We start from the raw sequence: 13,438 nt of genomic DNA, 5'->3' as shown, positions 1-13,438 counted from the left end.
TAATGTAACAAAGGTCTGCAAATTGGGAGGTACGTGTGCTTGGGAAGGGATGCTTATCTGATCTCAGCCCATCTTTCTTCATGTTTCAATCCCGGAACAGCTGCCCTCCTCTTGGTGAGAAACTCGGCAGTGGCGCACAAACCCGGCAAGCTGGAAGTGCGGCCAGCAATGGTGCGGCTGCAGCCGCTGCGCCCTGCGGTATGTGCACATGGGAGAGCGGCGCAGAATGGGCTGCTGGGGGGACGTCCCCAGTGGCTGCTGGTGGGCAGCTGCCGTGTCCCACAATAGGCTAGTGCCCACGTGTACCCTGGTGGGAGGGGGTGACAGGACACAGACAATGGGGCCGTAAGAAGGTGGGGGCTCGAAATGGCCAGGCTGGTTTCCTGAAACTGGGGGTGCGGTGGGTGGCCATTATTCTCCTTTCATTCATTCACTCACTGGCTTCTTCATTCATTTATTCACTCCTTCATTCATCCACTCACCTTCCATTCATTCAAACATTAATAGAGCAGTATAGTACAACAATGAAATGCACAGACTTGGGGACTTCCAGGCCCCCGATGTGCCAGCTGTGAGACTTCTGGGGAGTTACTAAACTGGACCAAGCCTCAGTGTCCTCATCTCTACAGTAGGAATAATAGCAGTGCCCATACCTCATACAGCTGCTGCCAGGAGACTATGACTTCGTGCAGATAAACATGCTACCTGACACATAGTAAATGCTCAATGAACAGTGGACGTTGGATGAGGGTGACAGTTTGGTGGGAGGCATAGAGATGTGTCTTGCAGGCAGCTGTCTCCAAGGGCCACCCGAGAGACCCCCAGTCTGCCTGGTTGTCCTTGAGCATAAGAGTCTTACATGTGAGCAACAAGATAAAAAGTAAAAGAGTGAAAAATTCCCTAGGGAAACATCCCAAGCAAGCTTCATGGAGAAAGACTGACCCTTGGACCTAGAGTTTGTCCACCGGCAGAGGATCCCTTTGCCTGGGTGCTGGAGAGAAGGCTGTCCTGGTCTGAGCACTGGGCAGAAGTGTCTGGTAAGGGGCTGAAGCCCACAAGGAGCTCCAAGCAGGCTCCAGAGGGAGAGATGCTGTTTCTGCTGTCATGTTCCTTCAGAAAACAGCCTTTGGAAGTCACTGGAGGGCAGTCAGCAGAGAGGGGACTGGGGAGGGGACACACACCGCCGACACACAGGACAACCTGCCACTCTATGTTGGTTGTTGAACACAACCAGGCAGGGAAATGAATGAAAAAAGCTCCCATTCATGCCACATCTCAGAACCTCGGGCTTACCCCACTGAGGGTATCCTAAGGAACACAAGTTCTACAAGGTATCCTCCCCCAAAACATTCCAGGGACACGTGCATAAATACATCTGTGACATGCATCAGACTGCATTTCCCCACGGAGTCTGACAGAGCTCCTTCGCATATTAAAGGCTCTGAGAAGTCCTGCAATAGGCAATCTGTTTAACTTGTTTAGTTCAAAATTATTCAACACTGGAATAGATTTTTTTTTAAAAAAAAATAATGTCTATGTCCCAATCCTCTCATTTTCTACATAAAGAGGTACAGGTCCAGAATGAAGAAGATGGGACGCTCTCAAGGCCACACAGTCAGTCTGCGGAATGGCTCTTTGCCTTCCCTCCTCAATCCCCATGGAGCCCGGGCACCTCCATCATGTGCCACTGCTCCTTGAAATAGGTGGTGACAATGCTGACACTTCTGTCAAGCAGAAGTCATTCAAGGTGACTGCCTTTTAACACACTACTAAAAACAAACCGTGAAAGCCCTCTCTGAAATGTCTGATGGGGAACAGATTTTAATCCAAGTTTCTGGAAGACAGGCAGGTGGGTAAAGAGGCTGAGAGGCAGGCCGGGGGAGCACAGCCCAGCACCCCGGGTCCTGAATCCGGGCCCAGCCCACCCACTGCCCCAGCCGACTCGCCAAGCCTCAGTTTCCTCGCTGTGAAACTGTGAAACAAAAGGATTGTGTTGGCTTTCAGTTCTGCCTATTTACGGGTCTAAAGAAGAAAGGCTTAGCAGGATTCAGGCTGACTCCCTGGCATTGCGGGGGCCCTAAATGCACTGAAACTCCCACTCCCGCCGTGGTGATGTCTGTGCTTGTCTGCCTCCTGACCCACAGAGCACGGCACTCCCTGCTCCAAGGCCTCCCACCACAGGCTCCCTGGAAGGGCATCCAGGCCACGCAGCCTAGCCTACAGGCGCCGTGCAAACTGGCTACCACCCCCCTCTCCAACAACACCCACCACCTCCCCCCACCCCACTTATTACCACCACCCTGGCCGTCCTGGTGCCGGCTCCTTATCAGTGCAGGGGTCACTGTCTCACAGCAGCCTTTCAAGCCATTTTATCTGAGGCAGCATTCGCACCCTCAGTCTCTTCCACTTCATTTCTTTCTTTGTACTTATCACTTTCTAAGCTCATTTGTTCATTTACCTGCTTAATTTCTGACTCTCCCAACAGAATATAATCCAGGAGAGCTAAGTATTATTTACTGCTACATATTTACTGCTTGTTAGACTGGCAAAAAGTAGGTGCTCAGTAAACTTCAATTGAATGAACGAATGAATGGATGGATGGATGAATGCATGAATTCTCTGCCAGGAAAAAGCCTGTCTACCCCTTAAAGGCCGAGGTCAAATAAAGCCTTCCCTGAATCATCTAGGCAAAACCAAAAAGCCACTTTCTTTGTATTTGGATAGCACTCTGTGCCTGCCTCTCCGAGGACGCTGCAGGCAGCATCCTCCCTGCTCTGGGGGCAGGGACCTGTGTTCGCTGTTCTGTAAGTCCTAGACGTAGGCCTTTGCTGAGGTGGGTCCCCTGCAGGTCTTCTATGGTGCTTAGAGAATTAGCGAATTGCTCTTCTACAACCAAAACATCTCCGGACTCACACAACCAGGGATTTGCTTCCTCTCCAAAGAAGATCAGCCATAAGAGTTTTAAAGCTGATGTTTAAATTGTTTACATCTTCTGTCGATGTGCATCCCCCAAGAGAAAGTTCATCTGGAAGCTGCGTGATCTAGTGGAAATTGCTTTCAGTGGAAGCCCTGCAGCCTGGGTTCTAGTCTCAGGCCTGGGCTGGGGCGTCGTAAGCTGGCTCTTACCCTCTCTAAACCTCTTAGTTTCTGGAAGGGGTAGAACACCCTGGACTCTGAATACCTACCCCTACCAGCCCTTACCTATTTTGCATTTGTCGCCCAGTCCTCCAGATTTTCCCTCTAACTGCCTACATGGGTGGTTTGATAAGGAGTAAGTCCGATGAGTGTAGCTGAACAAGTATTTTGCCAACACTCAGAGAAACAGGAGATCATCCGTTACTCCCTAACTGGTATTTTAATACAGACTCCATCTGTCATCCATACACAGCTTGTACCAAATCAGGGGATCTTCATATTTGTCCAAGATTCAGGACTTCTCACAGATTGCACAAACAGTCAAAATCACCTCAGCACCAGACCCTACTGCATTTCGTTGTACCCAGCCTTGCAGATTAGCCTCAAAGCCCGCTTGGTCAGCAAACCTTTCTGCTGGCCTGGAAAAGCTCTTCAGTTCTTCAATTCCTACCAGGACTGTGCCACAATAGCCACGAGGAGGGGGATAAGCCATTTTCCATTCCTGGGAACATTTCGGGGCCTGCAGTCTGCCTTCTTTCAGATTCTGTGGGCCTTTGCTAATTTGTATGACAGCTTCAATGTAAATAGGACACATCTGCATGGGTTAAAAAAATAGCCACTCGTCGTAAAGGGCAGTATACTGTGTTTATTTATCATCTACAACTGGAAATCAGGTTCTGTTTCTGGTCTAGAACAGCTGATGGTTTGCAACAAGCTCTCAGGCATTTTGGAATAGTTTTAGTTGACTATTGACTTTAAAAATGACTCTAAACTCATTCTATTTTCCAGTATTTTTTCTCAACTACTTGGCTGGGAGAAGACCATGAGCACCTATAAACGTGGCTATTTACAGACCAGGTCCCTGGGGCAAACACACCTGACCACATTTCTGCTGTCTGCTGGTGGTAACACTTTTCTTCCTGCTTCTACCAACTGCTATTTGCTGGGCAGGTACTTAGTGCCAGGTAAGGGCCTCATAGGCATTCTCTCCTTTGGTCAACCACCCTGGAAAGTGCATGTTATTGTTCTGTTTTGAGAAATGAGGAAACTGAGGCACAGAGAGATTCGAGACCATACACTGGAAAGTATCAGAATTAGTGCCTGAGCCCATGGCCAATATTCTTAACCATCTGTAATATCTCGCAATAGCCTCACACTCAGCTACTACGCTGGGCTGCCAGTCAAGGACTACACGAGAGTCCAGAATTAAATCTTGGTGGTGGGTGAAGGAATTCATTCAAGAAAAATACTCAGGTATAGAAGTGACATCATTACTTTTATATACACATATATATTTCACATGTGTATGTACATATTTAAAATTGCCATTTCCATAATCATTTTTTCATGAATTCCTCCAGATCATTTTAATTCTGCTGAATTCAACAGGTAAGGCAATACAAGGTTACTCTCACTAGCAATAATGACAGTGGCATCAGCTGGTAACACTTTTGGTTATTTACCAAAGGCTGGCAATTTGAGAAGCAATCTGAGAAGTCACCTTGAAAATTTTAACAAATTATTGTAATCTATCAAAAGAGCACTACAAATCAGTAACAGGTATACTAATGGGAAAGATGTCCACAATATATAGAGTGCAAAAATCGGGAATTATAGAATAATTTGTATAGTGCAAGCTCAATTCTTGTAAAAATGCTGTGTGTGTGTGTGTGTGTGTAAGCCTACAATAGTCTCTGGAAGGACACAGGGTGGATGTGGGGACATTGCAGGGGGAACTTCCATTTTTCGCTTCATGTATCTCTAATTGAACTTTTTATGTGTGTGTATTTTTAATTTAAAGAGTGATAAAGAGGACATTTAAAAGCATTCCCAGCCATCTGGCACAGGTAGCCCAAGCCACCATAGCTGAGCCCTACATAGTGATTCCTGCCTTCAAGACCATCGCTGTTCCCCCAGATGGTCTCCCTGCTGGCCCAAGCTCTGTCTTGGAATGCCTACTGCATCTCAGGGCTGGCTAAACCGGCTAAACCATGCCCAGCTGGTTTTGAGCCATCTAGGTCTCCCCCTCCTCTTCCTCCTCATTCCTGGTTACATATCCCCATGGCCTTGCCCTTTGCCTCCAGCAAGGCCATGATGGCTGGGAACAGTATGCACCCCAGAAAATGGTGTGGAATCAGCCCTCTTGATGAGGAAGGCATGCTCCAACCCAGCTGGTCAAGAGGTCAAAAGGCGCACCCAGGTCTTGGCTCCTCAGCTAAGCAATCCTCCGAGCTTGGTTCCCCGCTTGCCCCAGGCTGTCCAGCAGGGCCACCCATGCTGAGCCGACGCTGGTGAGCCACATCCCTTCGCACGCTCAGCGTTTCAGAAGGCATGCTGCTTGGCTATCAGCAGGACACAAATCCGGGGCTGGGTGGCAGCACCTGCCAATCAAATGACTTTTCCATGTGAGCCTACTTCCCCCCAAGCTTTGACAATGTGGTTTCCAATCTGACTTTCATGTTTCAGAGCTGAAGTTTCAAGGACGCATCTGGACAAAATATGCTTTCCAGATAGGCCAACAATTTATTTATTTATTGCTTATGACATTGTACTTGGCAGCTAAGGAGATATAAAACAATTTGAACCACTCTGCAGAAACCGGTTGCAGAGTTGCCACTGGAGACCTGGTGGAAGATAATGGAGGAGAACGGAATCTCGCAGATCTTCCTGTAACTGACAGGCAGAGCCTCTAGAGGCAAGCACGTGGGCAGGCATTCCTGCTAGGGGATCACATCTCTTTCCAGCCTCAACTCCCGCTTTGGCACAGGAAGGAGACCAGCGGCATGTACTGGAAGCCTCATCTGACAGAAAAGATGGAGCCAGTGAGAGGACCTCTGCCATCCACTCCCCAGTCGCCAGGGTAGGTGGATGGTTTGAACGTTTGTTAACGCAGTGGCTGGTGCTGACTCTCTCCTATGCCCTCTCCTGCTGACTCCGTGGGTGCCCCACCCGTGGCCGTCAGACCCTCCCATTTCATCGCAAGCAGCCCTCCTCCAGCTGCTGATCCTTGCATGCTTCTGCCTGAGGGCTCCTCTGGCCTCTGAAGCCTGCCCTGCAAAGGCTTGTGGCAGGTGAGGAGTGTGAGGGTACAGATGCCCCCGGGAGCAGCCCTCAGCCAATGATGGACAGGAATGAGAACATCCCATATCCCAGCTCCCTCACCCCCAAAGTGGGATGACTCAGGTTCTACACTGGCCCCCAGAGGTCCCTAGCAGGACTAAGCTCCAGTTACCAGTCACTCACAGTGGTGGCTTCATGTCCCCCTTTACTGGCTACCTTCCCATCCCTGACCCACTCCCCCACTGCCCTATTGATGTTGCCTGGGATAACATCCCCCCCGAATTGCTTATATTTCATTCTTGTCATAGAATGTGCTTCTGAAGGAACCCAAACTCAGCTTCTACCCTAATCCTGCCCGGCCTGTGAGATAAACGTTATAAAGTAAAGCCCCGAGACTGCTTCGTAGGCTGGTTGTTGGACCTGCATAGTGTTTCAAAGAATTCAAATTAGTTGCTATGATGCAAAAAATGAGAGATTTCACAAATAAATCTAGATTCTTGTATTTTATTGAAAAACTTCACAGATATGGCAAAATTGGGCCTACATTCCCTTATGGCATGTGGTCCTGGAGCTGACTTGGAATGTCTCTTCCACCGGGCCTAGCTACACAGTCCAACCCAGCCCACCAGGCCCCTTTCTCTCCTTGCCATTTCCAGTCTGCACCCTGTGGATAGCTGGGTCAGCCAGCCTCACAGTATATGTGAGGCCAGGTACTTTCTTTCTCAAGACTTCCAGCCTTCCTGAGAGCCTGAGTCACTGTATGGAACACTGGTGCCTGGACCATACATAGGAGGGTATATAGATAGAGGGGTGTGTTCTGCCAGGGGATGCAATATTGGCAAGAAGAGGGTCACTAACAGCTAATGAGTGCAACTACGTCAGGTGCCCTACTAAAACCTTTGCATTCTTTTTTTTTTTCTTTTTAGTCTTCATAGCCACGCTATGAAATAGATCCTGTTATTATCCTCATGTTTTACATGAAGAAACTGAGCCTTAAAGAGTTGGAAAACTTACCCACTTAGCTAGTAATAGTGAAGTTGGGTCTCAAGTTTAAGTTCATTTAACTTCAAAGTTCATGTTGTTCTTTCTGTCTGCAAAGCTGCTTGGCCCCTCTCATCCAGGGCATAGATGTATCCACAAAGATACACCCAGGGGAGAATGTGCTTTAAATGGCTACTATGCCACCATCCAGGCATGGCCTTGAATCTGGGAGGTCCTCAAACCTGACTTGTCAGTGCACAGAGGAAGTTCATCTCCAATGCAAATCAGGTGCCTTGTGATTATTTTATACTGAGAACTCTGATTAATGTATGCGCTCAAAGACTCGCCAGCTTCTACCAATCCAGTTTCTCCTTATAAGAACTCACAATGGAAATCAAGTTAGACCCCAAAGGCCAGTCAAATCTACCATGACATTAAACCATCACTGCACAACCTGGAATGTCTACCTGTGGCAAGTAGTCTTCTTCCTACAGACATACCCTCCAGGGAGGCAGACGTTTAAAAATGATTTAAAAAAGAGAGTAGAAGGGGTCACAATGCAGAGGGGAATGGCAGCCCCCAAACTGGGGGTGCCGGCTGAAGCAGTCCTTTAAGGGCATCAGGCTAAGAGGCCCAGTGCACTAATCCACAGTGGGATCACCTTTCATGGGAAGAGTGACCCCTGGATTCTGTGGCCCTACCTGCTCACTCTGGCACCCATCTCCTAGCTAGTGCTAGGATGCACCTCCCCAAGATTCTCCTCTTTGACCTCCTAGCTTTTTGCTTCCATGGTTGGTTGACATCTCTTCTGACACACCTGTATTTCTCTGCTATCAATACGTTCAGCAGCTAGACCTGGCCTGGCTTGCTGGGAGCATTTCGGCTCTGTAGGGCAATTTGGCAAATCTCTATTCTGATCTATTCCATTTTGCTTCCACGGATGTACAATCTTATTTCTCTTATGTCCAAGTCCCTGGGGGTGGGAGGCAGCAACCTCACTTGCCTTGCTGTACCACTGTGTTTCCCTTACGTCTCCTCGACCAGCAGGTGAACCACCCAAGGGAAGGAGGCAAGAAAGCAGGGTGGTGAGAATGGAGACTCTGGGGCTATCACAGACCACAACTCATATCCTACCAATGTCACTAGTATTGTTATGCTGGATGTATTTCTTAACCCTTCTGGGTCTAGGTTTCCTCTTCTGTAAAATGCAGATAGTTATTTATAATTAAAAGATTTGCTTGAGGCCAGGCATGGTGGCTCATGCCTGTATCCCAGCACTTTGGAAGGCTGGGGTGGGAGGATCATTTGAGGCCAGGAGTTTGAGACCAGCCTGGGCAACATAGTGAGGCCTTGCTTCTACAAAATATTAAAAACTTGGCTGGGCATGGTGGCACGCACCTCTAGTCCCAGCTACTTGGGAGGCTGAGGTGGAAGGATCACTTAAGCCCAAGAGTTCGAAGTTGTGGTGAGCTATGATTGCACCCCTGCACTCCAGCCTGGGCAACAGAGCCAGAACCTGTCAAAAAAAGAAAGAAAAGAAAAAAGAAAAGAAAAGAAAAGAAAAGAAAAGAAAAGAAAAGAAAAGAAAAGAAAAAAGAAAAGAGAAGAGAAGAGAAGAGAAGAGAAGAGAAGAGAAGAGAAGAGAAGAGAAGAGAAGAGAAGAGAAGAGAAGAGAAGAGAAAAGAAAAGAAAAGAAAAGAAAAGAAAAGAAAAGAAAAGAAAAGAAAAGAAGAAAGAAAGAAAGAAAGAAAGGAAGGAAGGAAGGAAAGGAAAGGAAAGGAAAGGAAAGGAAAGGAAAGGAAAGGAAAGGAAAGGAAAGGAAAGGAAAGGAAGAAAAGAAAAAGAAAAGATTTTCTTGAAGAGTCAAATGAAGTAATGTGTATAAAGTGCTGAGGACTATCTGAAAAGGGGGAATGTCAAATAAGTGGAAAACAATAACAGCAACAGTAATAATGGTTATAATTAGAGCACGCCTCCTGTGTTCCCTATAGTTCTGAGGTACAGCTTTCACCATAGAACTTAGCAAACGCCTGCTAAATTGACTTGAACCAGGACTCAATAGTGGATGCAATTTCTATTCATCTGGGCTCACAGTGACTTATGAAAAAAAGCATTTATTTGCTCTTGTAACTAAATCATCCAGGACTAAGCTGGCTCTGGGCACACTTGAATTCAGGGTCTCAAATGATGCCCTTGGGGATTTCTCACTGCCTCTCTCTCTCTCCATCTCTCATGTCTACTTTACTTTTCTACCTGACTTCATTCTCAGGCAAGTTTCTCTTCATACTATGGCCCTTGTGGACCCTGGTACCCCAAACTTCATCATCCCAGCTTCCAATTCCATAGAGTCAGCACTTCTTTTTCCAACAGTCTTAACTCAAAGTCTCAGAACTGAGACTCAGTCTAGCTTGGCCATGTGCCCATCTCTGAACCAATCACTGTGCCCAAGGGATAGCTTCCTCTCAGTGATCAAGCCCAGGGAAAGTGGACTCTGATTGGCTGGCCTGAGGCATGTGCCCATACCTGATGTAGTGTTGGACAAAGGGTAACTGTCCCAGAACCGCAGAAACTGAAAGGAATTCCCCAAAGAAAATGTGGCCGCTGGGATCAGAAGAGGTGGAGATACACAACGTACAGACCAAAGCAGTAGATGTCTATATACCACTACTAGGCATTAAATTTGCATTTTGCAAATGCAACACTCATGAAAATATTGCTCATGAAAATCTCCCTCCCCCTGCTGCAGAGCTGTAGTACTAAGAAGACTGAAGGACCATCACCCTGTAGGTGGATTTGAGTAGCCCTGACCTGGTCAGCCTGCAACAGGGCCACAGCAGCCACAGGTGTTTAACCAAGCAAGTGCTATTAATACTAAGTCCCAGGCCTGCAGGCTTTTCCCCAAGCCCAGTCTCAGCTGACTGGCAGCCCTGACTTGACGTGTCAAGGCCAAGAGTCAGGACACCTGTCAAGATGTCATAGCATCTCAGGGCACATGGGGTGGACTGGTTACAGCTGCGCTGACCCTTCCCCAGGCCCACAGAGCAACCTGTACCTGCCACCTTCAACAGGCAAGACATCCTTCTTCATAGAAAATAGGGTATGGGAAAGCAAGCAAGCATTTGAAACTGCATATTGTCTTCTGTTTCATTATGGGGCTGGGCTTTGTATTCTTGAAAGCTTTTGTTCTTCTGTCAGCATATTCAGAACAACCAGGAGGAATTACCTGCTCTGAAATCCCCAAGATGCCCATCCACAGAGGCGCTTTCGGCTGCCTCAAGCAGCAGAAGGAAGATTTGCTTCCTAGCTGATTCCCTACTCCTCGGGACTTTCACAAACGGCAAATTATAATCCCGTGTTGCCCCTGCTGATTGCAGCTTGGGCCTGTCAGCCCCAAATAATACCTGGGTGATGAAATCATTTGGCCACATCAGGTTGGCTGTCATCCTGGACTCTCTCTTCTTCCTTCACCCTAGGACCAAATTCCACAGACCCTCCTTCCCAGGTATCTCTGAAATCCGGCTGCCTTCCTCCATGCCTGATCCCACCCTTCCTTCGTGCCTACACCATCTCTCCAGCTTCCCCTGCTCCTCTGCTGTCCTCCATCAGTTCTTTTCGCTTCCACCAGAGGGATCCTTCCAAAGCACCCACATCTAGTCAAGTTCAGCTTTTTCTTTCAATCATTTCCAAGTTCCCTCATAATAAGGTTCAATCTCTTCAAAACACTAGTAGAAAGTCTTTCTGACTTCAGTCTCTACTGATACCCTCAGCTCAGCCTTTGCCATTCTGCCTCCTTGGCTTCTCTACTTCAGATGTATTTATGGATATATGCATGTTTCCAGATCAGACCCACATCACGACATTCCCTCGGTCGGGGACATTCTCCTCTGCCTCTGCTGTGCCTGGCCAACTCCTACTTTTCCTTCAGGCCCCAGGGAAGGGCCACTATTTCTGGCTTCTGTGTCTGGGTCTGGCGTCTCTCTCACATGTCCTCGAGGCATCAGGCTTCCTCCACCACGGCATTATTATTCTCTCCTGCAACTGCTTACTCATCTGTTCTTCTTTCACTAGTCTGGAAGATCCATGAAGATGGGACCCATTCTTATTCATCACTGTATCCTCAGCTTCCAAGGCAAGCCCTAGCACATTAGACAAGCTCAATGCGTATTTGTTAAGTGTTTAAACATGTGAATGAATAAACACAGGAAGGAGCTTGTTGCATGCTCAGACTTTCCATTGGCTGAATTTAAGGTCCCACTTTACAGAGAACTGAGAGCAAATGGGCACGTCAGCCCCCACCCCCTGATAAAATATTAGCTATGCATCACATTTGCTCTTTTTGGCTCCTGATGTTTATGTCCAAAGTATAAAAATGTCTCCATCACAACTTTCACCTCTGGAATTGAGTGCCTGGTGGAGGAAAGAGGGCGCAATCTTTGATACAATCTAGAGCAAATGGGACCTCCAAGGATTTGAAGGGAAATATAAGAATGTGTACTGTGCTTTGGCTTGGAGAACCTGGGGGTTGGGAACTTTCTGTTTCTTTGACCATGCAACTTTGATGTTTTTCTCCTTGCTCAGCATCTAGTGGTGTAGTATTCCAAGGGCATTAAAACAAGGTCAAGGGGCTTTATATGATGAAAGCCATTCTTAATTGTGAGTGTTTAGCAAGAATTTCAATACCATCAATTTTGCATATGGAAACATATTAGCTTCATATTCAATTGGGGTAGTGGTGGCGGTGTACTGTGAAGTCGAGTGCTCATGTGCATAGACTTTGGTGTCATGTCCTTCAGACGCAGGTTTAAGTTCCAACCTAGGCATGTATCAGCCATATGTCACCTGGCCAGGAACCTAACCTCTCTGAGCCTCAGGTCCCTCTGTAAAATAGGTATAATAATGAAATCACCAGTGCTTGTAGGGCTGTTGTGAAGATTAAGGTAGGGAATGCACATAAGCAACTAACACAGCACCTAACACTCGGTAAGAGCTTAGAAGATGCAAGTTGCTTTCCTTATTATACCTTGGAGTCCTACCCTGCTTCAGATGCCAGGAACTGAGAAATGCACCAGCCTGCCCAATGGGTCCATTTCTGCTGCTTCCAACACATTGATGTTGGTTCAACCCTTATGCATTAGTTTCCTATTGCTGTTGTAACAAATTACCACACCTTTAGTGACTTTGAAAAATATCCATTTGTTATCTCACAGTTCTGTAGGCCAGAAGTCTGGCATAAGCATAGCTCAGCTGGTTCTCTGCTCTGGATCTCACAGGGACAAAATCACCAGGTCTCAACAGGGCTGCAGTCTTTTTTGGAGCTCTGCAGATGAATCTACTTCAAAGCTCATTTAGGTCATTGGCAGAATTCAGCCCTGTGCGGTCGTAGGACTTTCCCTGCTGGCAGGTGGCTGGGCGCTTCTAGAGGCCACCTGCACCCCCTGGCTCACAGCCCCCTCCCTGTCTTTGTAGCCTCTTCTTGCCCTCGGAACCTCTGACTCTCCTGCCTCATCTCTCCTCTCCTCTCTTCCACTACACTAACTCTTCTGCCTTCCTTCTCCACTTTTAAGGGCCAATGTTATTACGTTGGGTCCACCTACATAATCCAGGATACTCTCCCTGTTTTAATATCAACTGTTAATCACCTTAATTCCATCTGCAAAATCCCTTCATCTAGTGCCTGGCTTAGTGTTCGACGGAATAACTAGAGGACGGGAGTCTTGGGATGACATCTTTAGAATTCTGCCCACCATACCCTACTTGTTGAATATTAAAATCTGAAACAAAGCCCATCAACACAGCACACTCATGAGCTGTTTAGTTTTGGCTATTTGTGGAGTTGGCTTAGCTGGGAAGAAAAACATGAAAAAGTTCTTTTCAAAAACAATGGGCCCACTTCCTTTCCTGGGAGACTAATGCTCTATTTAATATGGAGTTTTTAATCCATTATCAGGGAAATTTCCTTTATTCTTCCCTTTTTTACTCTCTGCTCAACAAAGTTTATACTATTTCAAGGTATTTAAATATTGTAAATCTAAGGTTTTTAATCTACAAAGCTCAACTACAGATTTCAAAATGTCAGCCAGCACGGTCTGAACAAGGAGGACTCTTGGGGAAAATCCTGAATTAACACAAGCAGGACAGCGTGGGCTAAGAAACTCAAGACTCCAGTCAGATTATATTTGCCAATTGGCAACCAATCCTGTTCTCATCAGCTTACCAGATTTATATCATGTAGAAAATTAAAATTCTGGGTCTCCATTTTACA

General features: G+C 47.0%; 1 pseudogene; it reads right to left on the bottom strand.

The window, feature by feature from the left end:
• Positions 1 to 9,645: 9,645 nt before the first annotated feature.
• LOC123623389 lies at positions 9,646 to 10,295 on the bottom strand (annotated as a pseudogene).
• Between the last annotated feature and the right edge of the window lie 3,143 nt (positions 10,296 to 13,438).

This window comes from Lemur catta, chromosome 18 (assembly GCF_020740605.2).
Source record: "Lemur catta isolate mLemCat1 chromosome 18, mLemCat1.pri, whole genome shotgun sequence".
Classification (NCBI taxonomy): domain Eukaryota; kingdom Metazoa; phylum Chordata; class Mammalia; order Primates; family Lemuridae; genus Lemur; species Lemur catta.
This window is presented reverse-complemented; position numbering and strand designations above follow the sequence as displayed.